The sequence below is a fragment of the Chiloscyllium plagiosum genome, unplaced genomic scaffold (assembly GCF_037043375.1).
Source record: "Chiloscyllium plagiosum isolate Xiang-an unplaced genomic scaffold, Cpla_swu_hap1 HiC_scaffold_36, whole genome shotgun sequence".
Lineage (NCBI taxonomy): Eukaryota > Metazoa > Chordata > Chondrichthyes > Orectolobiformes > Hemiscylliidae > Chiloscyllium > Chiloscyllium plagiosum.
In genome coordinates, this window is record NW_028270174.1 from 30,843,332 (window position 1) to 30,868,553 (window position 25,222).

General features: G+C 41.7%; 1 protein-coding gene across 3 annotated transcripts in view; it reads right to left on the bottom strand.

Annotated features, from left to right (window-relative positions):
- LOC122539374 (dicarboxylate carrier UCP2) overlaps window positions 1-24,776 on the bottom strand; it is an 87,688-nt gene extending 62,912 nt beyond the window's left edge. Inside the window, exons 1-2 of one of the 3 annotated variants that reach the window (XM_087980066.1) lie at window positions 24,401-24,776; window positions 17,913-17,957 (exon numbers count right to left, since the gene is read on the bottom strand). The gene's annotated coding sequence lies outside the window, so the exon portion shown is untranslated. Of the gene's footprint in view, window positions 1-5,010; window positions 5,297-17,912; window positions 17,958-24,400 lie in introns of those variants that run through there. The other 2 variants (XM_087980068.1, XM_087980067.1) reach the window with 2 other exon arrangements.
- Between the last annotated feature and the right edge of the window lie 446 nt (window positions 24,777-25,222).

Genomic DNA, 25,222 nt, shown 5'->3' on the forward strand with positions numbered 1-25,222 from the left:
ACCAACCATTAGGTGGCCCTCTAGTGCTCAATTATCAATATACAAATACAACCTAAATCAGATTTAACATTGCTACAATAAATTAAAGGTGACAAAATTAGCCACTAGGACACACAACAATATCTGTTTAGAAGCTAGGAGAAATTGAGGACTGGAGATGCTGGAGATCAGAGTTGAGAGTGTGGTGCTGGAAAATCACAGCAGGTCAGGCAGCATCCAAGGAGCAGGAGAATCAACGTTTTAGACATTCCCGATGAAGTGCTTATGCCCAAAATGTCGATTCTCCTGCTCCATCGACGTTTTGGGCATAAGCACTTCATCGGGAATGTCTAAAACGTCGATTCTCCTGCGCTTTGGATGTTGCCTGACCTGCTGTGCTTTTCCAGCACCAAACTCTCGACTCTGATTAGAAGCTGTTCGGTGAACAATACAGTTTTCAACTACTAGTCTGTTGACATGAATGTTTGGCAAATGCTTCAAAGGTCTGTTCAATTTTCTTACTAACACAATCCCAGGGGAACAAAACAAGTTGCTTTCTGTATAATCTTTTTAAGAATACATTTCTTCTTGCTTCCTGTAAATATGTGTGATAAGAAGATTCTATCACAGGAGTAGTAAGTCCTATTTTCAAAAAGCAGCAAAGGCTGTTAGTACATGTTAATACCTACAGCTCATACATTTGCTGTGATAAGCTCTTATTTAGTGGGTGTCTTTTGTTTTTAAATTGTTAAATAGAGCTACATGTATGGCCATAGCACCACCATTTTTACCTGGTCTGAACTACATGTGACTCCAGACCTACAGCAATATGGTTGACTCTCAATTGCCCTCTAAGATGAGTAATAAATGCTTACCTAGTCAGTGAAGCCCTCAACCTGTGAACGAAAAAATAGTTGAGAGGGGAAATTTAAAGGAGATGTGTGAGAAAAGCTTTTTTTATGCAAAGGGTGGGAGGAACGTATTGCCAGGGAGGTGATTGAAGCAGATGTGGTCACAATGTTTAAGAGGCAGTTAGATATGAACAGACAAGGAACGGAAGAATACAGACCATGTGCAGGCAGATGGGATTAGTTTAGAATGACATCATTGTCAGCACACACATGGTGCTTCGAAGGGCTTGTTCCTGTAGCATTCTATATTCACCGAGAGATTTGCTCAAGAAGGATGCTCACTGTGTTTGGCAAGATAACCACTAATACTCTTGAGTCGTTTTTGCAGGTCTTGTCAACAAAACCTTGCTTACTGCAACATCATGACCCCAGGAAAGTCACAAGAAAGGCCTAGGTGCATGTTTTTTGCAGGATGAGAAACGTACTGCTTTTGGTTTGAACATGACTCAACTTCTACCCTCTCCTCAGTCATTGCACATATGAACACACTGCCCAAATAGTAACCATCAGAAACAATACCATCTGAAAAGCATCATAAATATTGTGAGGATAGACCAGTAGCAACATTTTGCAAAAGAACCTCACTCCAGAAAATCAAGGATTTAACTCTTCCAGTACCTATATTTTATGTGGACATTTCTTAAGTGAAAGTTTGAATGGAAGTGAAAAGCACGCTATTATGTGTTGTCTTTCTTTAAGGTGTAAGTCATGGAGCTGCACCAATCTGTTTGACCATCAGCCTTCTGAGTGATACTATTTCACTCCATCTCAGTTAGTTCCATTTGTGGCTTCTCCTGAATGCACATGCTGCATTCCTTTAAGGATCAATGAATGGCTTTGCATTATCCTGAAGATGCATTATTGCATTGTCATTTAAGTTGCTGATTGTGTCAAAGCAGTCTGAGTACAACCATTTGAGATTGTTGACTCCATTGATTGCATCAAGCACAATCTATTTCACCACAGTGGGTGTGGTTTGAATCTCATGAATTATGACTGCATTGAGATGACCTGTTTGTAGGGGGCATTCTTACAGTACTAGATTGTCGTTATCTATCAGGTAAAAGTTTTGGAAAGCCAAGATGAACTTGCATGTTGGTGTCTGATTGGGCCAATTCAGAGAAATGGTGATCATGGAGGTCAAATTGATTAACAGTTCAACAAGAGGAAGAAAAGTAAGTTTTACTACTTTAATTTCTTTCCCAGTTGTTAAATTAACACATGAAATGATGCTTATAGGAAATATCATTTTATTTCAACTTAAATTCTATAGTTTAAGAAGTTGAGACTGGTCAACAATAATCTGGTTAACTTGCTAAATAATGTTTTATTTTAATCAATGCTATTATTGATGAGACCGGGCCTGTCATATTACTGGTCAATAGTCTTCAAGTAGATAGGCCTTGATTTGCCCTTCAGCAGAACTTCCCACTTGACCAAGAGCTTGCCTATTTCCTGCTTCTGGACATGAAATGCAACAGTTATACCACTGTCTTTTTTTTTGTGTCCAGAGCTTAACCAGGTGATTTGCCATTTAATAATATCATGAATCACATCCTTATTGTCCCATAGATAAGGGATCCTTAACAAAATGCTGGCACAAAAATCCAGAATTATTTACATGAAAGGCTAACCAACTCCCTCTAATATTTGAAGACAGGCATTGTTCCAAATTCCATCCTTTCAAATTAATTATGGATTTCATTCCTTCTTCAATTTTAGTTGCAAGCAAAATTTTAACAAAGTATTGTAACTTTAATGTAATGTCCCAGCCCAAATCGCATAATATGTCTGAAAAGCTAAACACATGACAGTCCTGGCTTTATAAGATACATCTAGCTTGATCTTTGATGTGTTCTTTACAGTAAGTATTTTTCCCAAGCTAGATCTTTGGAGGGAAAGCTATACATATACCCTTCAGAATGAAGAATTGAAAGGAATGCCAGCTATGGTTTCACATTTGATTATCTTCAAATATTGGGGATAATTGTTCATTTGCAAATCGTACAATGATTAGATTAGATTCCCTACAGTGTGGAAATAGGCCCTTTGGCCCAACAAGTTCACACTGACTCTCTGAAGAGTAACCCACCCAGACCCATTTCCCTCTGACAAATGCACTTAACACTATGGGCAATTTAGCATGGCCAATTCACCTGACTTCCACATCTTTGGACTGTGGGAGGAAACCAGAGTACCCGGAGGAAACCCACACAGACACAGGGAGAATGTGCGAACTCCACACAGATAGTCGCCTGAGGCTGGAATCAAACCCGGGTCCCTGGCACTGCGAGGCAGCAGTGCTAACCACTGAGCTACTGTGTCACCTCTAGAACTTTGTCATGTGATTGAAACATCTCCATTCATCTAATAATTCACTTTTGATATGCAATGATAATTTTGCAACAAGGTCATGAATCATCTTTCAAATCCTTAGTGCCATTAAAAATCCTAAAATCAAATTCAGAATCACATCCTATCAAATGCATGACACCTGTCAATTCTTTATGGAGTTAAAAATCACACAACACCAGGTTATAGTCCAACAGGTTTACTTGGAAGCACTGGTTTTCGGAGCGCTTCTCCTTCATCAGATGGTTGTGGAGTATAAGATTGTAAGACACTGAATTTATAGCAGAAGTTTACAGTATGATGTAACTGAAATTATATATTGAAAAAGACCTGGATTATTTGTTCAGTCTCTCATCTTTTAGAATGATCATGTTGGTTTCAGTTCATTCTAAAAGATGAGAGACATAACAAACAATCCAGGTCTTTGTCAATATGTAATTTCAGTTACATCACACTGTAAACTTTTGCTATAAATTCAGTGTCTTACGATCTTATACACCACAACTATCTGATGAAGGAGCAGTGTTCCGAAAGCTAGTGGTTCCAAATAAACCTGTTGGACTATAAGCTGGTGTTGTGTGATTTTTAACTTTGTCCACCCCAGTCCAACACTGGCACCTCCACATCAATTCTTTATGAGACACCAGGTGGCGCATCAGAGCAAATTAAGGATCAGCTCAACACAGATCATGCAACATCAGAATGTAAACTTTAGAAGAACAAGTTACAACACTCCGAGCATGACAATTTCAATTTACCATTCATCACGGGATCATTGAAAAAGGTTATTTTGTTGTTACTCAAAAGATCAACTGCTTCATATAAAGATACTTTGCTGCCAAGGCACTAATTATAATTGTTTAAGATGGCTATGTGGTCATCTGTACCAGCTAGGACCAACAGCCAGAGAGCATTAAAGAGCAGGCCAGAGGTGATTTCTGATCTACCCAGCCTCCTGTACACAGTTGAGAGTGAAAGATAACAGAATAGGCAGCTTGACCTGAATTACTCCATTTTCTGGCACAGTTAGTTGGCATTGAAAAGCATTTTTTTGCCCTATTCACACATATATTTTTCAGACAATGTTTCCCTGCATACAATTATTAACTAGTTGTTATAAAGCTTGTGCCAATAAAAATAAATGATTACAGGTATTTTAGAGCCAAGAACCAAACAATTCTCAGATTTCTCACTACACCTTTCCAGGAAGTTGGGACAGACTGAAAACCTTAAAGAGAGTAACCCGCTGTTTGGCAGAGGCCTGGAACATTTACAAGATTTATCCTGATTTCTGACATAACTTTGATGTAAGATCAGTGGAACATACAGAGAAACAATGCACCTTACACCTGTCTTCCTCCCAATCTCCACCCGCTTTCACCTCCATGATGCCTGTGTGGGAAAAATACAAAGGTCAGAATAGCTGCCTTTGACAGTGTTGTGAGGCCACATATGGTGGGATGGGATGGTGACAACTTTCCTCTGCCCTGGTCTGAACAATTTATAAATAGGAAAAGGATAGGTATTTCCACTGGTTCTGAGCCAACATCTCCCCCACCTCATCTGAGCCTCCATTGTGGTCATGGTAATGCATAATCCATCAGTTCCAGAGGGAGTTCTGAGCTCGCAGATTTGACTCATTCTCCACTCGACTCATCCAAGTGTTTTGGGTGGTTTTGCTGAAAGGCCACGAGTCAGTCTGTTTTAGCTCTGAGTCACACAGTTTCAGTGGACAGTGAAGAAAGGGAGAGTTTGCTGTGTATCTTACCTTCTCTGGTCTGATAATGTTATTGAATTTCCTGTGGCAGTGCTCTGCTGCCTTGCACACCGTTGCTGTATCTGTCAGTGTCTCTGCCTAGTCCTTGAGCACATATGAGGACCGGGATGCGGAGGAGCTGGAAAATCAATCATACCGTTCCTCTTGCACACAATCAGGGGACTGCAAATCATCACCCGCAAACATCAAAGCCTTGTCCTGATAGCCATCTCCTGAATCAATCAGCTGTGAGAGTCAGAGAGTTTTACTTGATTGAAAAAGGCAATTTAAATGTTTTCCTTTAGAATTTTTGTAACGGAGAGCTGTCTTATGCTCGCAGCCACCAGCTTCACACTGACGGGATTTTGTTTTCCCATTGGGCCCATGGAAAAGTTCCGAGCTAAGCAATATGTCATCTGTATACTTTCACAAATACCCTCCTACTTTATTAAAGAATAAGGCTAAATTGTCAAATGTTGCCTTTCCCATGAGATGGTTCCACTTTGTGTTTATTTCTGTTTCCTTTGTTTCTCTTTTGGTCATCAGTTCTCATATTGCCTCTGTGACTCAGTTAAAAATGATTTATTTGACAAAACTTTTACTCCTGTGGTTCTTTAGCACTCTGTCAAAGCAATACTCTGTTTATTAATTGCTATCAGCAATGTTAGGGATTGGGATGTTGAAATACCATTGACATTCCCAACTAGAGGATTTGTAAAGGTTTAAATTAATATGTTTATTCTTTGTTTCTGTGCATGCTATTTTCACACAGGCATGAACTCATTTTTACTTTAGTTGGTCAAAATAGGGAATTGATAAATTGCTGCGCCAACAACAAAAGGTTTCAAAATGAATCAGCAGCACAAAGTGCAAAATAACAAGTGAACCAAAGTCATGCACAGCACTCATACTGGCATCGATATAGTCATCTGATTAGTTCTATTATTGTAACCCAAACATTCCTTGGACAAGTGTTAATGGACAGTGTGGGATTATACAGCTTGATGGTATTGCCATAAAGACAGGGAAATTAGAGCCATGGATACATGACTCATTAACCTTCAAGTCCTAGAGTCACTTTGATACATAAGATTGAAGGGAATGGACATACCCAGAATTTATGTTGAAGCTTCTGCCTAATTTATCAATAGAAACATGATGTACTCACCATATTAGATAATGATGATTTATGATCAGTTCAAGTTATCCTAGCATAAGTAACATTTCTAGTATCACCCTAAATTCTACATTCATTTAACAGTAACATAAGCAAGAAGACATTTGCAAGGATCAGACAGGGTTCTAGAGGGTTACAAGGTAGCCAGGAAGGAACTGAAGAATGGACATAGTAGAGCTAGAAGGGGCATGAAAAAGCTTTAGCGGGTAAGATTAAGGAAAACCCTAAGGCATTCTACTGTTACATGAGGAGCAACAGAATGGCCAGAGTGAGGGGAAGGCCAATCAGGGACAGTGGAGGGAACTTGTGCCTGGAGTCGGAGGAGGTAGGGGAGGTCCTTAATGAATACTTTGCTTCAGTATTCTCTACTGAGAGGGACCTTGTTGTTTGTGCAGACCGTATGAAACAAGCTGATATGTTTGAACAGGTTGATGTTAAGAAGGAAGATGTACTGAAAACGTTGATAAACATAAGGATAGATAAATCCCCTGGGCCAGAGGGGATATACCCTAGGTTACTACAGGAAGTGAGGGAAGAGATTGCTGCACATTTGGCAATGATCTTTGCGTCCTCACTGTCCACTGGAGTAGTTCCAGATGATTGGAAGGTGGCAAATGTTATTCCCTTGTTCAAGAAAGGGATTAGGGATAATCCTGAGAACTACAGATCAGTTAGTCTTATGTCAGTGGTGAGCAAATTATTGGAGAGGATTCTGAGAGACAGGATTTATGATTACTTGGAAAACCTGTTAGATACAGTTAGTCTGATTAGATACAGTCAGCAAGGCTTTGTGAGGGGAAGGTCATGCCTCACAAGCCTTATTAAATTCTTTGACAATGTGACAAAACACATTAATGAAGGTTGAGCAGTGATCTGGTATGCAGACTTTAGCAAGGCCTTTGATAAAGTTCCTCATTGTAGACTCATTCAGAAAGTAAGGAGGCATGGGATACAGGTAAATTTAGCTGTCTGAATACAGAATTGGCTGGCCCATAGAAGATAGAGGATGGTAGTAGATGGAAAATAGGCCATATTCAGCCTGGAGCTTGGTGACCAGTGGGGTTCTACGGGGTTCTGTTCTGGGACCTCTGCTCTTTGTGATTTTTATAAATGACTTGGATGATGAAGTGGAAGGGTGGGTTAGTAAGTTTGCCAATTACACGAAGTTTGGTGGAGTGGTGGATAGTGTGGAGGGCTGCAGTAGGTTGCAACGGGACAATGATAGGATGCAGAACTGGGCTGGTAAGTGGTAGATGGAGCTCGACCTGGAAAAGTGTGAAGTGATTCATTTTAAAAAGTTGAATTTGAATGCAGAATACAGGGTTAAAGGCAGGATTCTTGGCAGTGTGGAGGAACAGAGGGATCTTAGGGTCCATGTCCATAGATCCTTCAAATTTGCCACTCACATTGATAGAGTTGTTAAGAAGGCGTATGGTGTGTTGGCTTTCATTAGCAGGGGGATTGAGTTTAAGAGCTGCGAGGTTATGCTGTAGCCGTATAGAGCCCTGGTTAGACCACACTTGGAATATTGTATTCAGTTCTGACTGCCTCATTATAGGAGGGATGTGGAAGCTTTAGAAAGGGTACAGTGGAGATTTACCAATATGTTGCCTGGGCTGGAGGGCATGTCTTATGAAGAAAGATTGAGGGAGCTAAGGCTTTTTTCATTGGAACGAAGAAGGGTGAGAGGTGACTAAATAGAGGTGTACAAGATGATGGGAGGCATAGATAGAGGGAATAGTCCAGGGACTTTTTTCCCAGGGCAGAAATGGCTATCACGAGGGGGCATAATTTTAAGGTGATTGGAGGAAAATTTAGGGGAGATGTCAGAGATGAGTTCTTTACACAGAGAGTGGTGGGTACATGGAACTGCCAGCAGTGGTAGAAGAGTCAGATACATTAGGGACATTTAAGCAACTCTTGGACAGGCACATGGATGATAGTAAAATGAAGGGTATGTAAGTTAGTTTGATCTTAGAGTAGGATAAAAGGCCGGCACAACATCAATGGCTGAAGGGCCTGTACTGTGCTGTACTGTTCTGTGTACTATCAAATAAATAAATAAATATCAAATAAAACTCTACTGCCTATATGCAGAAAGTTCGATCCACCTCATGTTTACTCGCTCCAGATCTGGCCATAACTTAATTTTAAAATTCCAATTTTTTTTTCAAATCACTCTATGGCCTCACCCTTTTTGAGCTCTGTAGCCTCATCCAGTCTACAACCCTCCAAGACATCTATAATTATCCAATTCTGATCTTGCAAGCATCTCTGATTTTAATCAATACAGCGTAAGTGGCTATCCCTGCAAGCCTCTCAGCCTTTTATTATCTTAAAACCCTCTACCACGATTCCTTTAAGGTCCTCCTCTGAGCAAGAATTTGGTCACCTGTCCTAATATCACCTTCAGTATCAAATCTTGGTTGAGAACTGTCCTATGAAATGCCTCGGGATGTCTTACCATTGTTAGGGGATTCTACAAATGTAAGTTGTTGTTGTTGCATATAGCCTCCACACATACTGATGGGCCAATACCCTCTGAACAATGTGTGATTTCAGAGATTTGAATATTTAACTGGAACTAATTGCACGGGTGAGGTTAAAACGTGACTCTATATGATCGAGTTAATTAGGCAATAGTGAGTGTGTCAGTAAACCAATTTTTATTTCTATTGACTTGACTGGCTCCACCAAACAAATTTATTCAAGAATGTGGTAATGATGCGGCAAATTAATTAAACCAACTGGGAAGAAAGTTGACAAAGTTAACCAAATAGCATGCAATAATCAGAAATTCCTTTATACATTGGCAATCTCAATTGAATAAAGACCTGGGATTCAGTCAACAAAATCAGTTAAAGGCTAATAAAATGGCTAATGGCCTAAAATATTAGCTCTGCTTCTCTCTCCACAAATGCTGCCTGATCTGCTGAACATTTCCAGTATTTTCTGTTGTATTTTAAATCAATTAAGGACAGTGCTTCACTGGAGAACATTAAATAACTATGAGGTCACCATGTTGCTGTAAGAACTGCAAGGTTAGTGGGGGAGATGAGCAAGTGGATGGACTGGCCAGCAAGTGATCAAACAAAGAGGGCTAAGCGATCAACTGATAAATGGCCCAGCAAGCAGGCTGACTGATTTAACAGATGGAGGAGGATCAACGTAGCAGCAAGGACAACATAGTCTCTCCAAAGTGTGATGTCAGGTCACATGGATTTGAGTGAAGAGAGTTCTAATGAAGTTTTACTGAACCATTGTACTCACTGGCATTTAGAAGAATGAGAGGGGATCTCATAGAAACATATAGAATCCTGGAGGTATCGGACAGGCTAGATGAGGGAATAATGTTCCCAATGTTGGGAAGTCCAGAACTAGGAGTCACAGTCTAAGAATAAGGGATGAGCCATTCAGGACTGAGATGAGGAAGAATTTCTTCAGAGTTTTGAACCTGTGGAATTCTCTCCCATGGGAAGCTGTTGGGGCCAGTTTATTAGATATATTCAAGAGGGAACTAACATGGCCCTTTTTTGTTGCTAAAGGAATCAGGGTATGGAGAGAAAGCGGGATACTGAGATTGCATGGTGAGCCGTGATCATATTGAATTCTGGTGCAGGTTTGAAGGGCTGAATGGCCTCCTCCTGTACCTATTTTCTATGTTTCTATGTCTCTGTAGCTAGTGTAAATAGTTAGTAAATGTTCACCAGTTTTCAATAGTCTGGTGGCCCGTACTCATCTGCCAAAAGCATCCAGAACCTGGTCATGATATTTTTACACCATCCTGTGGTGCCTGTTAGGAAATGCAACATAATGGGTTAAACATTAGGCTGCTTCTGAGTTTGGACGAGAGCATCATGAGTCACAAACTACCAATATCGAGTCCAATTGAGGCAGGCAGTGCACAAACTCTGTGCAGCCTCCTCATTAAAATGATTTCAATATGCATCTTGGTGTGACCTGTCCTACTAACCAGCTGCACAGTCAACAGGTGACCTAAGAATCTGGATCAGTGGTGCTGGAAGAGCACAGCAATTCAGGCAGCATCCGAGGAGCTTCGAAATCAACGTTTCGGGCAAAAGCCCTTCATCAGGAATAAAGGCAGAGAGCCTGAAGCGTGGAGAGATAAGCTAGAGGAGGGTGGGGGTGGGGATAGAGTAGCAAAACTGTCCCCTTGACTTGTCTGGACTTGTCCGACCTGCCCAGCTCCTTTTTCACCTTTCCACTCCACCCTCTCCTCCCTGACCTATCACCTTCATCTCCTCCCCCACTCACCTATTGTCTCCATGCTACTCTATCCCCACCCCCACCCTCATCTAGCTTATCTCTCCACGCTTCAGGATCTCTGCCTTTATTCCTGATGAAGGGCTTTTGCCCGAAACGTCGATTTCAAAGCTCCTCGGATGCTGCCTGAATTGCTGTGCTCTTCCAGCACCACTGATCCAGAATCTGGTTTCCAGCATCTGCAGTCATTGTTTTTACCTGGGTGACCTAAGAATGTTTGAACCTATCACATGTTCCAGCTAGCCTCCAAAAGGACATTTCTCTGCATCATCCTAGGAAGCTGCTGCTGCTTGCTGTTGCTGCACAAGGGAAATGGAACACGAGAGCAGAGAGAGAGCTCCCAGTTTTCCTGAGAGACACATTAGTATCGAGCAGAAGGATCCAAAGAGAAGGGATGACCAGGGAGGTCAATGCGTACAGTCAGGACCCAAGAACCTCACAGCAACAGAGGAAGAAGTTTAATGACCCCACTTATGTGGTGAAAGTCATAAGTGCATCATCATATTCCTTCTCATACTCATAAAACTACTAACATCTCACACTGCTCAATGAACCAAACTCCAGCTACTGAATTAACTATGCAACAACTCATGTCTAATATTCACATTCGTTCATTTTGCTTACTTCTCACAATCTGCACAGACCAACTGGTTAGTGAGGGCAGGCACATCACCCAAACACAATGTAACATCTGTTCTCAGGGAGGAGAAAGTGAGGACTGCAGATGCTGGAGATCAGAGTCGAGAGTGTGGTGCTGGAAAAGCACAGCAGGTCAGGCAGCATCTGAGGAGCAGGAGAATCAACATTTCAGGCATAAGCCTTTCATCAGGAAACTTAAGCCCGGAACATTGATTCTCCCTGTTCCTCAGATGCTGCATGAGCTGCTGTGTTTTTCCAGCACCACACTCTCGACTCTGATCTCCAGTATCTGCAATCCTCACTTTCTCCTAGCTAACATTCTGTTCTTACTCTTGAAAGTCAAGGTTGCCCTGACAGGAAGGAGCAGGGAATCTGTAGGGGTAGGCATAACGCCATCTACTAAGCTGGGCACAGGAGCTGCTCTGTATCATTGGGCTCACTGCTACAGAGTCCACAGCATCCAGGCTCACTGAGAGTATTTGTGACAGCTACCTGCTCCTGTTTTATGCCCTTACTCAACTCCTTTCTCACTCTCATCCTGATATCTGGAATTATGTACCAGCTTAGTTTGAGTGACTGTGGATCTCTTGCTTTACCATCCACGCACTTGCCTCATCCTCCACACTCCTTTTTGCTTTCTGCTGCAGAGCCCTCAGGAGGAAGAGGGAGAGCAACCCTATGCCAGTCATGATCAATGGTGCAATGCCACATGATCTGACATTTGCAGCTACCAGCTCAGATGCTGGCACAGCATGCAGCTCAGCGTCAGAAACTGCACATGGTGCTTGGGCTACAGCAAGGTCAAAGGGAAGGAATACTTCCTGTCCAGCTCCCCAGAGGATGAGATGGCAGATGGGTTCTGTGGCAGGAATTGCAAGTTAATAGAGTCGCCTAAAAGAGAGCATTGATGGCAGTGCACATAGAGATGCCTTGTGCATTCATGATTCTGAAAGGCAGCTTCTATCACAGTTGAAGACCATTTGAAAGGCCCAGTTCCAATAGGGCACAGGGTTCTGCATAAAAGTGATGGCCAACTCGACAGCAGCACTTACAGAGCCATCACTGAGACTGTGTCTGGCACTTCTTCAGGTACTGGTGTGGCAGTGAAAGCATCAGTCAGAGATCAGGTGATCCATGACATTGCCCCATCTGTAGCTTTTGATTTGTGCAGTGCGAAGGGCATGCTGGACCTCACTGAAGTTCAGCAGCAATATTATTCTCTGCCACATTACTGATGTGCAAGCCAGAGGCAGTAGCAGAAGCTCAATGAAGCAAAACCTGCTCCGTTCTCTCATGTTGTCTTTCCTTTCCCAGCCATTACCAATTTGCCACTGCCCTAGATGTTCCATCTCAGACACCTAACCCAGAGTGTAACTACCTAGAGCTCCTGGAGGACATCTCTCAAGGCCATCCACGGCCTCATCTAATAAAAAGCAAGAGGCTTCCACCAACCATGCTGCAGCCACTGAGATAGCACTATATGGGAGCACTAAGGCAGGCTAGGGTGCATACATCACAAAGACTTTTGTGTTTATACAATTGGGAGTGTTGTTGGAGGAGGATGTTAATGTGAAACTGGTGGGGCCAAGGCCCAGCAGGTATAGCTGCTTGGCAGGTGGGGCAGCAAGGCTGGCAGGATGACTGGGAGAAGGACACTGCAAGGATGGGTTTGGAGGGCCACAACAGTGAGAATGCTGGTCCAACATAGTGGGATAGTGAGACCAGGGGTCGAGTGAGGGGTGGCATAACTGCTAGATAGGGCTCAGTGGAATGAGACCAGGGGTCAAGGGAGAGTGAGATTGCCAAGCTAGATGTTGGGTTTGGGGTGGTGGAGGTGTGGTGGAGTGGGCTAGGGTCTAGGGCACAGAGCAAGGCAGGGAGCATTGGGTAAGGAAGCTGTTGAGCATGCGTGAGAAAGAGAGATAATGCTGTGTAAGTTTGCGGAACGAGGTTTTGTAAAAAGGGGCTGGTGACTGTTTGAGTGTGAGGAGAGGGGCTGCAGAGTGACTGAGTATGTAACAGGGATGATGCTTTGGAAAAAGGGCTGGTACGTGCCTGGTTGTTGATGTGTGTGTGTGTGTGTGTGTGTGTGTGTGTGTGTGTGTGTGTGTGTGTGTGTGTGTGTGTGTGTGTGTGTGTGTGTGTGTGTGTGTGTGTGTGTGTGTGTGTGTGTGTGTGTGTGTGTGTGTGTGTGTGTGTGTGTGTAATAGCTGTTTAAAATGGGGGGTGAACAGAAGTGGGGGAAGGGGCTTTACTGAGTCTTGTGTCATCAGCGAATATGTAGAGTTTGACTACAATCTTTATGAATTCATAAAATTGAAACATTTTAATAAATCTTGTATATTTTTTTTTAGTGAATGTTCCTATGCTTTTTACTGCTATTTTTATCTGGAATACGGGATCACATTAATTTTGAAGAGTTAAATAGGTCACATTGTAAAACAGGGTATTATCAAATTGGAAAGTGCACAGAAAGGATTTACAAGGACTAGAGGTTTGAATTGTAAGGAGAGGCTGGATAGACTGGAACCTTTATCCCTGAAACGTAGGAGGTTGAGGAGTCACCAGGTAGAAGTTTATAAAATCATGAGGGACATAGTTAAGGTGAAGAGCAAGTGTCTTTTCCCAGGGTAGTGGAGTTCAAAACTAGAGGTTATAGTTTTAAGTGAGAGGAGAAAGATTGAACAGGCATCTGAGGGCCAACCTTTTCACACAGAAGGTGGGTTTGTGTTTGGAATGAACCACCAGTGATAGATGCAGGTACAGTTACAACATTTAAAAGACATTTGTAAAGATACATGAACAGGAAAGGTTTAGAGAGATATGGGCCAAACTCAGGCAAATGGAACTGGTTAGGTTTGGGACTCCTGGTTGGCATTGACGAGTTGGACCAAAGGATCCACTCTGTGCTGAATGACTCTAAGACTATATAGTTTGATGTGGGCTGATCAGCAAGTCAGATTGAAGAATTCTCTCAGACAGCAAAGTAGGAGATAATAAAATTTGAACATAAATTAAATTTCAATAGTTGCACAGAAAATGAACTGACGAGTGGAAACATTGTCATGAGGTTCGGTGAAAGAATGCAACTCTAAATTTAAAAAATGTTTTAATAAATCTAATTTACAAATGTTCTTTGGGAATGCTCATTCCACATTTTAATCTTTTTCAGGGCTGATGTGACTGTTCAGCAGCAATGATGATTAAGAAAACTATGAATAGCTCAGTTACTCATGATTGAACAAGGCTAACATTTTCATTAACCCTAAGAGTGAGAATAATTGATAAGTATTTTAAGGACATGACAAATCTGTAACTCTGTAATATCTATTTTGATCCGTGTTCAAAAAATACTATATGCACTCTTTAAGGAAAAAGTGTATCAATAAATGTCACATTTACCTACATAATAAGTGAATGTGAAAAGTGGTTGTCAATTATATACAATAATGATGCCTACTACCTTACTGCTAATTTGGAGCTAATAATTTTACGTACAATTTAAAAGACAGCTTTTTTATCCATGCACATGGAATATGCCACACAGCAATCAACGCATTGAAAACGAGAAATTGGCACCCTTATCGTTGAATGCAATTTCAAATTGTTGGAAATTCACCAATAATTTCTCATTGTGGCTCACAAATACCACAAGCAGTATTTCAGCATCTCAGCATTTATAAAATGTGTTAATTTCTACTCATGTGGTTTAACAACTAGATTTCCTTTCATCCATCATGATCAACATCTTGACTTCAAAGTAAAGACAAACTGGTCTTTTCTGTGATTTGTCATTATGGGGGTTCGACTGCCTTTCTTTGGATATAAGAGCAGCAGATCTCCTGAGATGATGTTCATGTTGAACTAAGAGTTATGTCAAGGTGAACATTATGCTAGTTTATACATAAAGCTGATAGTTAAGAAAGTTTTATACCATTCTGCAAGTGTCTCTTGTATAATCTCAATATTTCTGTAAAGCACCCTTTGGCCTTTTGTTTTGTCCTTTCCCTTGCCCAATTCGGTTGTTGCATTAACCTTGTTGTTATGTCTGCTTTTTGGTCAAAATGCAATAAGTTTGACACATTGATAACCAAAATCAACAGCACTCCTGTAAATCGAGGTTTAGAGTCAAGGCCAAAGAGAAAGATTTTAACATGACAAATTATAAGCAAACTGTGACAAAAAGGGATGGAGAGGATCACAGTAAGAGTCACCAAAAATTTTGTCTAGAATTTACAAATACAGTAAAAGAATAAAACTAAAGATTCTGTATCTGAGTGCATGTAGCATTCAAAATAAAACAGATGAGCTCAGAATGCGAATAGAAATGAATAGATACAAACTGGTGGCCATTGCAGGGACATAACTGAAGACTGGAACCTTCAAGGGTACAGAACATCTAGGAATTATGGGGAACCAGGAAGTGGTGGCTCTTTTGTTAATGATAATTGAGACTGATAATTTATGTTTAGGAAGTCAAGGTGTGGAAACAGTTTGGCTAGAAATGAAAAAAGATAAATGCAAGATGTCCCTTGTGGAGTGGTGTACAAGCCCCATAATAGTGACCACAGGGTAGGGCTGTGCATAAAGAAAGAGACATGAGAGCTTGTGAGAAAAGCAGGGCAATAATCATGCGAGATTTTGATCTAAGCATAGACTGAAAAAGTGAAGTGGAGAAAGGTAGCCCAGATGAGAGTTTCATGGAATGTTTTCTGGACAGTTTCTTAGAACTGCATGTTCTAGAGCCAACCAGAGAGCATGCTTAACTCAACCCAGTATTGTGCAATGAAATAGGATTAATTAATGATCTCATAGCAAAGGTGTCCCTAGGTAGAATATCAAAATGAGACTGGGGAATTTATAATAGAACATAAGGAAATGGCGAATGAAACTGTTATTTTGCATTATCCTTCATAATCCCTCAGAAGCAGCAATAAATCTGGAAGTGGAAAGAAGGGAAGAAATCGTGAAAACCACAATGATCAGAGAAATGGTCCTGAGTAAATTAGTAGCACTGATTAAATTGGTGGAGCTGCAGATGGACAAGAGTCCTAATATACTCCATCCTAGGGTCCTAAAAGAAGTGAGATAGTTGATGCATTGATTTTAATTTTCCAAAGCTCCCTTGATTCAGGGATGATCCCACTAGTTTGGCATCAAACAGAGTCTTTTCCCTAGGATGGTTAATTTCACAACTAGGGGGTACATTTTTAAGGTGTGGCGGCATGGTGACACAGTGGTTAGCACTTCTGCCTCACAGCACCAGGGTCCCAGGTTCAATTCTGATCTCGGGCGACTGTGTGTGGGGAGTTTGCACATTCTCCCTGTGTCTGTGTGGGTTTGCTCCGGTTTCCTCCCACAGTCCAAAGATGTGCAGGTTAGGTGAATTGGTCATGCTAAATTGCCCATAGTGATAGATGCATCTTTCAGAGGGAAATGGGACTGGGTGGGTTACTCTTCGGAGGGTTGGTGTGGACTGGTTGGGCCAAAGGGCCTGTTTCCACACTGTAGGGAACCTAATCTAATATGTCTAAAAAGACATGAGTGGCAATTATTTTACGCAGAGGGTAGTTCAATGTGGAATGAACTTCCTGAGGAAGTGTGGATGAGAGCACAATTACAATGTTTAAAAACATTTGGATAAGTACACAAATAGGAAAGGTTTTGAGGGACATGGCCAGGAGCAGGCAGGTGGGTCTAGTTTAGTTTGGGATTATGTTTGGCATGGACTGGTTGGACCGAAGGGTCTGTTTCCATGCTGTGACTCTATGACTCAATGTTTGAGCAAACTATTGGAATTCTTTGAAGAAGATGGGACGCTGTGAATGAGGAACAACTGTTTGGTGTAGAGGACTTAAATTTCCAAAAGGTATTTGAGAAGTTGCCACCTCCAGGGTTATTGGGAAAATAAAAGCTCATGGGTTAGTGGTGCTAATAGTATATTGTCACAGATTGTTTGGCTAATAGGAAGCAGAGAGTATTCCAAATGGGTCTTTTTCAGGTTGGCAAGTTGTAATAAGAGATATGTCACAGTAAAGGATGCTGAGATCTCAATTTTACAATTTATCAATGATTTGGATGAGACTAATGGGGCTGTGCACAGTTCAATGAAAGATACAGTACACTGTAGGCAGTCAGAGAAGGTTTATTGGATGAATGCCCGGAATGGATGGGTTGTGCTACAAGGAAAGGTCAAATAGAATAGGCCCGTATCCGCTAAAGTTTTAAAGAGCAGGAAGAAACAAATAAGATCCAAAGGAATGTTGACAGAGTGGATAGGGAGAATCTAGAACCAGAGGTCACTATTTTAAAATACGCGTCACCCATTTAAAACAGAGATGTGGTGCATTTTGTTCTCTCAGAGGGTCATATGTTTTGGACTTCTTCCTGAAAAGTGGTGTGGTGACCTTAAGTATGTTAAGACAGAGGGAAATATATTCTTGATAAACACAGAGATGAAAGGTTATCGGGGTAGGCAGGAATGCGGATTTGAAGTTACAATTGAATTAGCCATGATTTTGATGAACGGCGGAAGAATATTCCATTTGCAAATGCATTTGTACAATACAAAGAATGTCACCCATACTTCACTTTCAGCCCCACTTGGCTCCATCAGTGCTCAGCTCTACTGATCAGCCTGGAAACCCCAGTCCCTATTCTCTACTTAACTGGTACATTTCCTTCCTTTGGTACTCCACTCGCTATCCTGCTTAATACCTCTGTGATCGTTCCATTTTAAACCTGTTATTGTCTCTCTCCCACTCACTGTTTTACTCCAACAACACTCACAATATGAAGGAAGCTGATTCCATACCTTTAACTGTTCACTTTCTGTGTCAGAGAGGTTCATTGATAGTCACTGAAACCAAGCACATTGTTAAAAGGATATTCACTCTGTTAAGTACAACAGTCAAACAGACAACTAACATGAAAATAGAATAACTTAATGAAATTCACAAGGCAATGAAGGGTGGGATATACGTTTTGCAAAGCTAACAGCAGAATAAAGTAAATTGGCCAATAACTTGTCATATCTCTTCTTCCTGCCTCAGTGCATAATCATGATGACTGCTCAACATACTTGCAGAAAATTGAGCAATTTAATAAGTTTTAAGATGGTTCCTACCTGATAATGACGAAAAGAGAATGGTCAGGTATTTTTGTGTGGTTTCTGATTGTTGATGTGTTTTTTCCTAACTATCTAATGAATTGAAATGTGCATTAGGCTTTTTAAAATTAAATACTTAATTTACTAGATAATCATTTGATCAACAGCCTATTATAGAAACTGGAAATTCATTGAGATGTGAAAAGCAAGCAGTGGTAACCAATCTGCAATGATTTTAATGTCTAAGCAGTAATTTGAAAAGGTATTGCTATGATTGTTTTGGTATGTCAATGTATGACCACTTTTAATTGTGACATGTAGCAAATTCCAGAGACGGGAGGGCTTCGGACCCTGATATCAGAATGAACTGAGGTTGTGAGATTGCCCTCACTAGCAGTGAGACCAGCTCAATAACTTTACCACAGACAGCCTCCTCACTGGATCATGTGTGCCCACTATTCTGATGGTGCAGGCTGAATCAGAGGGATGAGAATCCTGAAGCCATGGGAAGATGTGGGAATAATCCCTACAGTGTGAAAGCAGGCGATTTGGTCCATTGAGTCCACACTGACCATCTGAAGAGCATCCCATGCCCATACCTTATCCCTGTAATCCTGCATATACCATGGCTAATCTACTTAACCTACACATCCCTGGGAAGTATGGCAAATTTGGCGTGGCCAATCCACCTAACCTACATATCTTTGGACTACGGGAGCAAACCTACACAGATACAGAAAGAATGGAAAAACTCTACACAGTCATAGAGTCATTGAGATGTACAGCATGGAAACAGACCCTTCGGTCCAACCTGTCCACACCGACCAGATATACCAACCTAATCTAGTCCCACCTGCCAGAACCCGGCACATATCCCTCCAAACCCTTCCTAGTCATATACCCATCCAAATGCCTCTTAAATGCTGCAATTGTACCAGCCTCCACCATATCCTCTGGCAGCTCATTCCATACATGTACCACCTTCTGTGTGAAAACGTTGCCCCTTAGGTCTTTTTTATATCTTTCCCCTCTCACTCTAAACCTATGCCCTCTACTTCTGGACTCCCCGATCACAGGGAAAAGACTTTGTCTACTTATCCTATCCATGCCCCTCATAATTTTGTAAACCTCTATAAGGTCACTGCACAGCCTCCGACGCTCCAGGGAAAACAACACCAGCCTGTTCAGCCTCTCCCTATCGCTCAAATCCTCCAACCCTGGCAACATCCTTGTAAATCTTTTCTGAACCCTTTCAAGTTCCACAACATCTTTCTGATAGGAAGGAGACCAGAATTGCATGCAATATTCCAACAGTGGCCTAACCAATGTCCTGTACAGCCGCAACATGACCTCCCAACTCCTGTACTCAATACTCTGACCAATAAAGGAAAGTATACCAAACACCTTCTTCACTATCCTATCTACCTGCGATTCCACTTTCAAGGAGCTATGAACCTGAACTCCAAGGTGTCTCTGTTCAGCAACACTCCCCAGGACCTTACCATTAAGTGTATAAGTCCTGCTAAGATTTGCTTTCCCAAAATGCAGCACCTCGCATTTATCTGAATTAAACTCCATCTGCCACTTCTCAGTCCATTGGCCCATCTGGTCCAGATCCTGTTGTAATCTGAGGTAACCCTCTTTGCTATTCATTATACCTCCAATTTTGGTGTCATCTGCAAACTTACTAACTGTACCTCTTATGCTCATATCCAAATCATTTATGTAAATGACAACAAGTAGAGGACCCAGCACCGATCCTTGTGGCACTCCACTGGTCACAAGCCTCCAGTCTGAAAAACAACCCTCCACCACCACCCTCTGTCTTCTACCTTTGAGCCAGTTCTGTATCCAAATGGCTAGTTCTCCCTGTATTCCGTGAGATCTAACCTTGCTAATCAGTCTCCCATGGGGAACCTTGTCGAACGCCTTACTGAGTCCATATAGATCACATCTACTGCTCTGCCCTCATCAATCTTCTTTGTTACTTCTTCAAAAAATTCAATCAAGTTTGTGAGACATGATTTCCCACGCACAAAGCCATGTTGACTATCCCTAGTCAGTCCTTGCCTTTCCAAATACACGTACATCCTGTCCCTCAGGATTCCCTCCAAAAACTTGCCTACCATCAAGGTCAGGCTCACTGGTTTATAGTTCTCTGGCTTGTCTTTATCGCTCTTCTTAAACAGTGGCACCACGTTTGCCAACCTCCAGTCTTCCGGCACCTCACCTGTGACTATCGATGATACAAATATCTCAGCAAGAGACCCAGCAATCACTTCTCTAGTTCCCACAGAGTTCTCGGGTACACCTGATCAGGTCCTGGGCATTTATCCACCTTTAACCATTTTAAGACATCCAGCACGTCCTCCTCTGTAATCTGGGCATTTTGCAAGATGTCACCATCTATTTCCCTACAGTCTATATCTTCCATTTCCTTTTCCATAGTAAATACTGATGCAAAATATTCATTTAGTATCTCCCCCATTTTCTGTGGCTACACACAAATGCCACCTTGATGATCTTTGAGGGGCCCTATTCTCTCCCTAGTTACCCTTTTGTCCTTAATATATTTTTAAAAACCCTTTGGATTCTCCTTAATTCTATTTGCCAACGCTATCTCATGTCCCCTTTTTGCCCTCCTGATTTCCCTCTTAAGTATACTCCTACTTCCTTTATACTCTTCTAAGGATTCACTCGATCTATCCTGTCTATACCTGACATATGCTTCCTTCTTTTTCTTAACCAAACCCTCAATTTCTTTAGTCATCCATTATTCCCTATACCTACCAGCCTTCCCTTTCACCCTGACAGGAATATACTTTCTCTGGATTCTTGTTGTCTCATTTCTGAAGGCTTCCCATTTTCCAGCTGTCCCTTTACCTGCGAACATCTGCCTCCAATCAGCTTTCAAAAGTTCTTGCCTAAAACCATCAAAATTGGCCTTTCTCCAATTTAGAACTTCAACTTTTAGATCTGGTCTATCCTTTTCCATCACGATTTTAAAACGTATAGAATTATGGTCGCTGGCCCCAAAGTGCTCCCCCACTGACAACTCAGTCACCCGCCCCCTGCCTTATTTCCCAAGAGTAGGTCAAGTTTTGCACCTTCTCTAGTAGGTACATCCACATACTGAATCAGAAAATTGTCTTGTGCACACTTAAGAAATTCCTCTCCATCTAAACCTTTAACACTATGGCAGTCCCAGTCGATGTTTGGAAAGTTAAAATCCCCTACCATAACCACCCTATTATTCTTACAGATAGCTGAGATCTCCTTACAAGTTTGTTTCTCAATTTCCCTCTGACTATTAGGAGGTTTATAATACAATCCCAATAAGGTGATCATCCCTTTCGTATTTCTCAGTTCCACCCAAATAACTTCCCTGGATGTATTTCCGGGAATATCCTCCCTCAGCACAGCTGTAATGCTATCCCTTATCAAGAATGCCACTCCCCCTCTCTTGCCTCCCTTTCTATCTATCCTGTAGCATTTGTATCCTGGAATATTAAACTGCCAGTCCTGCCCATCCCTGAGCCATGTTTCTGTAATTGCTATGATATCCCTGTCCCATGTTTCTAACCATGCCCTGAGTTCATCTGTCTTCCCTGTTAGGTCCCTTGCATTGAAATAAATGCAATTTAATTTATTAGTCCTACCTTGTCCCTGCCTACCCTGACTGTTTGACTCACTTCTGTTCTCAACTGTACCCGTCTCAGATTGATCTCTTTCCTCACTATCTCCCTGGGTCCCCGCTGCCCCCCTCTCCACCTTACTAGTTTAAATCCTCCCAAGCAGTTCCCTGCCAGTATATTAGTCCCCTTCCAATTTAGGTGCAATCTGTCCTTCTTGTACAGGTCACTTCTACCCCAAAAGAGATTCCAATGATCCAAAAATGTGAATCCTTCTCCCATACACCAGCTCCTCAGCCATGCGTTCATCTGCTCTATCCTCCTATTCCTGCCCTCACTAGCTTGTAGCACTGGGAGTAATCCAGATATTACTACTCTCGAGGTCCTCCTTTTTAAATTTCTGCCTAACTCTCTGTAATCTCCCTTCAGAGTCTCAACCATTTCCCTTCCAGTGTCGTTGGTTCCAATGTGGACAATGACCTCCTGCTGGCCCCTCTCCCCCGTGAGAACATTCTGCACCCTCTCTGAGACATCCTTGATCCTGGCACCAGGGAAACAACACACCATTCTGCTTTCTCTCTGCTGGCCACAGAAATGTCTGTCTGTACCTCGGACTACAGAATCCCCTAACACAATTGATCTCTTGGAAGCTGACGTACCCCTCGTTGCATTGGAGCAAGTCTCAATACCAGAAACTTGGCTGTTTGTGCTCTGTTCCCCTGAGAATCCATCACCCCCTACATTTTCCAAAACAGCATACCTGTTTGAAATGGGTATATCCACAAAAGACCCCTGCACTAGCTGCCTACCTCTCTTACCCTTCCTGGAGTTAACCCATCTATGTGACTGTATCTGAGACTTCCCCCCTTCCTATAACTGCCATCCATCACATCCTGTTGCTGTTGCAAATTCCTCATCGCTTCTATCTGTCTCTCCAACCCGAGGGTAGGATCGAATCTAGACCTGGATGCTGTGAGGCAGCAGTGCTAACCACTGAGCCACTATAATGCCATCACGATGGATGTGCCGTTGTAGGAGATAAGAACAAATTCAAATTCGGATGGCCAGTGAAAACACTGCTGATCACAAGACAAACCACTTTGGGATATGACCAAGTTGGGAGCGAGGGGTCTATAAGGACTGCCTACTTTCTTGTTCATAGTCCTGTGGGACATGGTGATCCCAGCCTGTGATGACCCTGGACTGTCTCAGGAACATACCTCCAAGAAACTGGTTGACTGCCAATGCCCTGGAGATGGTTCCACACTGGGAAATACTGGCAGCCCCATTAGATTAAAAAAGACCTCAGGCTGGTGATTACACATGAAAATATCCTGCTTGCCTCCTTGGAACATGTAGTGGGCCACCGCTGGGAAATGTCTGAGGGTAGGATTGTGTGAGGAGCTGTCCCAGGCTAGCTACCTGTAATTTTACCAGTAACCTCCATTTGTGTCCGTATCCTGCCACCTGGGGACCAATAAAATTCTACCTTATATTTTCAGCTTTATAGATGTTTCTAAGTAGTGTTTAATATTAAATTCATTTTTAAACATTCCGTAATATTAAAATATTTTCAACAGCAGTCACAGCCAGTTGAATGAGCTGCGATCATTCACAATGGAATTCAGCTGAGTGCCTTTTGATTGAACAACGCTGATGTCATGGAGTTAAAAATAAACTGATGACACTGTAGGGATGCACAGAGAAATAAATGACTGAGAGAAGAATGTTACAAATGCAATGAAGCAGGAAGGTTGTACATTGAGTCATTCACATTACCTCATTATGGTGCCTCAACATACCCTGAATACCAAGAAAGTGCATTGGAGAACACGTCACCCTCTAAAAATCAATAAGAGCCAAGCCTTGAATTTTTAGTAAGCTTTTAGAAAGCTTTTGGATTAAGAAGTAACAACTGAGAATTGACTGATTAAATACAAATCTTAATTGTTCCCTCTTACTTAGTGAACAATAAACAAATTATTTATGTTACAATTTATCAACGGCAAGATTCATTACTTGTGATGTAAAGGGTTAATTATACAGTCTCTTTCAAGCAAAGCTGCTGAGCATGTGCAAAAGGAAGCAATGTGACCTCAGATCATATGGAACTGGAGTCTGAGGGTTTCAGACAATGCCCTATCTTGCTACACTTTGTTAACATATATCTTTAATAAAGTCTGTTACTGTTTAGTCTGAGGACTGTTGCCCTCATCTTACTACACTAATAAAGATCATATGATAAGAAGTTGTGACTGAGTTTGCAGTCATTTGTTGTCAGATCCAGCTAAGTGAGGCATTGGCAATCTGTTATCAACACGGCCATTTGACTGAATTGGTCTGCAATAGTTTATCGTTTGCATATTGCAAACTGCAGTTGTAATTGATGGGAGTTCTGACTTTCTGTTTTTGCCTGGATATATTGCCATGGACATTTGTGGGAGAACTAAAGGACAAACAGCAATGGCGGATGAATATGTACGCTGACATAATTTTTACATAGAAATCACAGAAGCAAGCCAGGTGTGCCACATCCAATCTAATTCATTTAGCTTTACTTACCTATGAGTTTCACCAATCTCTTGATAGCATGATGGGAGATAACTGCTTTCAAGTAATGTTGGATCAAGGGTATTTTTCCACCCTTCTTCACTTCCTCTACTTCCACCTATCTATATGGGGTTGAAGTGTAGGAACTAGGAGCAGTGGCTCCCTCTCTCTCTCCCAGCATCATTGGGCAAAGACCACAAGCAGTAACCCTTCTGTTCTGTCACTCAATCCCAAATCAATGACTGATTAATCGGAGGTGGGAGCCAGTCTTATATTCAATCCTTCGATCCTAGAAACCAAGATGTTTGTTGTAGCCTTCAACTCTTCCTCCAATGCCCTCTTTTTAATCCTTTTCCTGAAAAGTATTGACTGTTGCTAGGAACACTTCCACCAACAATACCTTCTCTCCATTTCCTCAGTGAAGTCCTGTTAATTGTATGAAGTTACACGGGGTGCGTTGGGAGATTGTGGAACTGTAAAGAGACTCAAAGCCAAATCAGATTTTTTTTTGCCCAATATCTACATGAGGATTCATTAAAAAGTGAAGAGGAAATAGGGGATGAACTATTGTACGCAAAACAGGAATAGAAACCTTGGTTGTTTTTTGCCAAACCCTGAACAGTGCTTGGTCTAGATTAGTTAAAGTCAGCAAAGACCAAGTATCAGTCATAGCCTCTCCTTGGTCTAGTACAACACATGATCTCCCTGTATTCATCAGGGCGATGCTACTATTCACAATATAATAATCAGCAGTAGTGAATCAGTCCTTCATATATCTTGCAGCATTTTACCAAAATTGTTTTGAAATAAACAAAGTCATTGAGGTTGAAATTT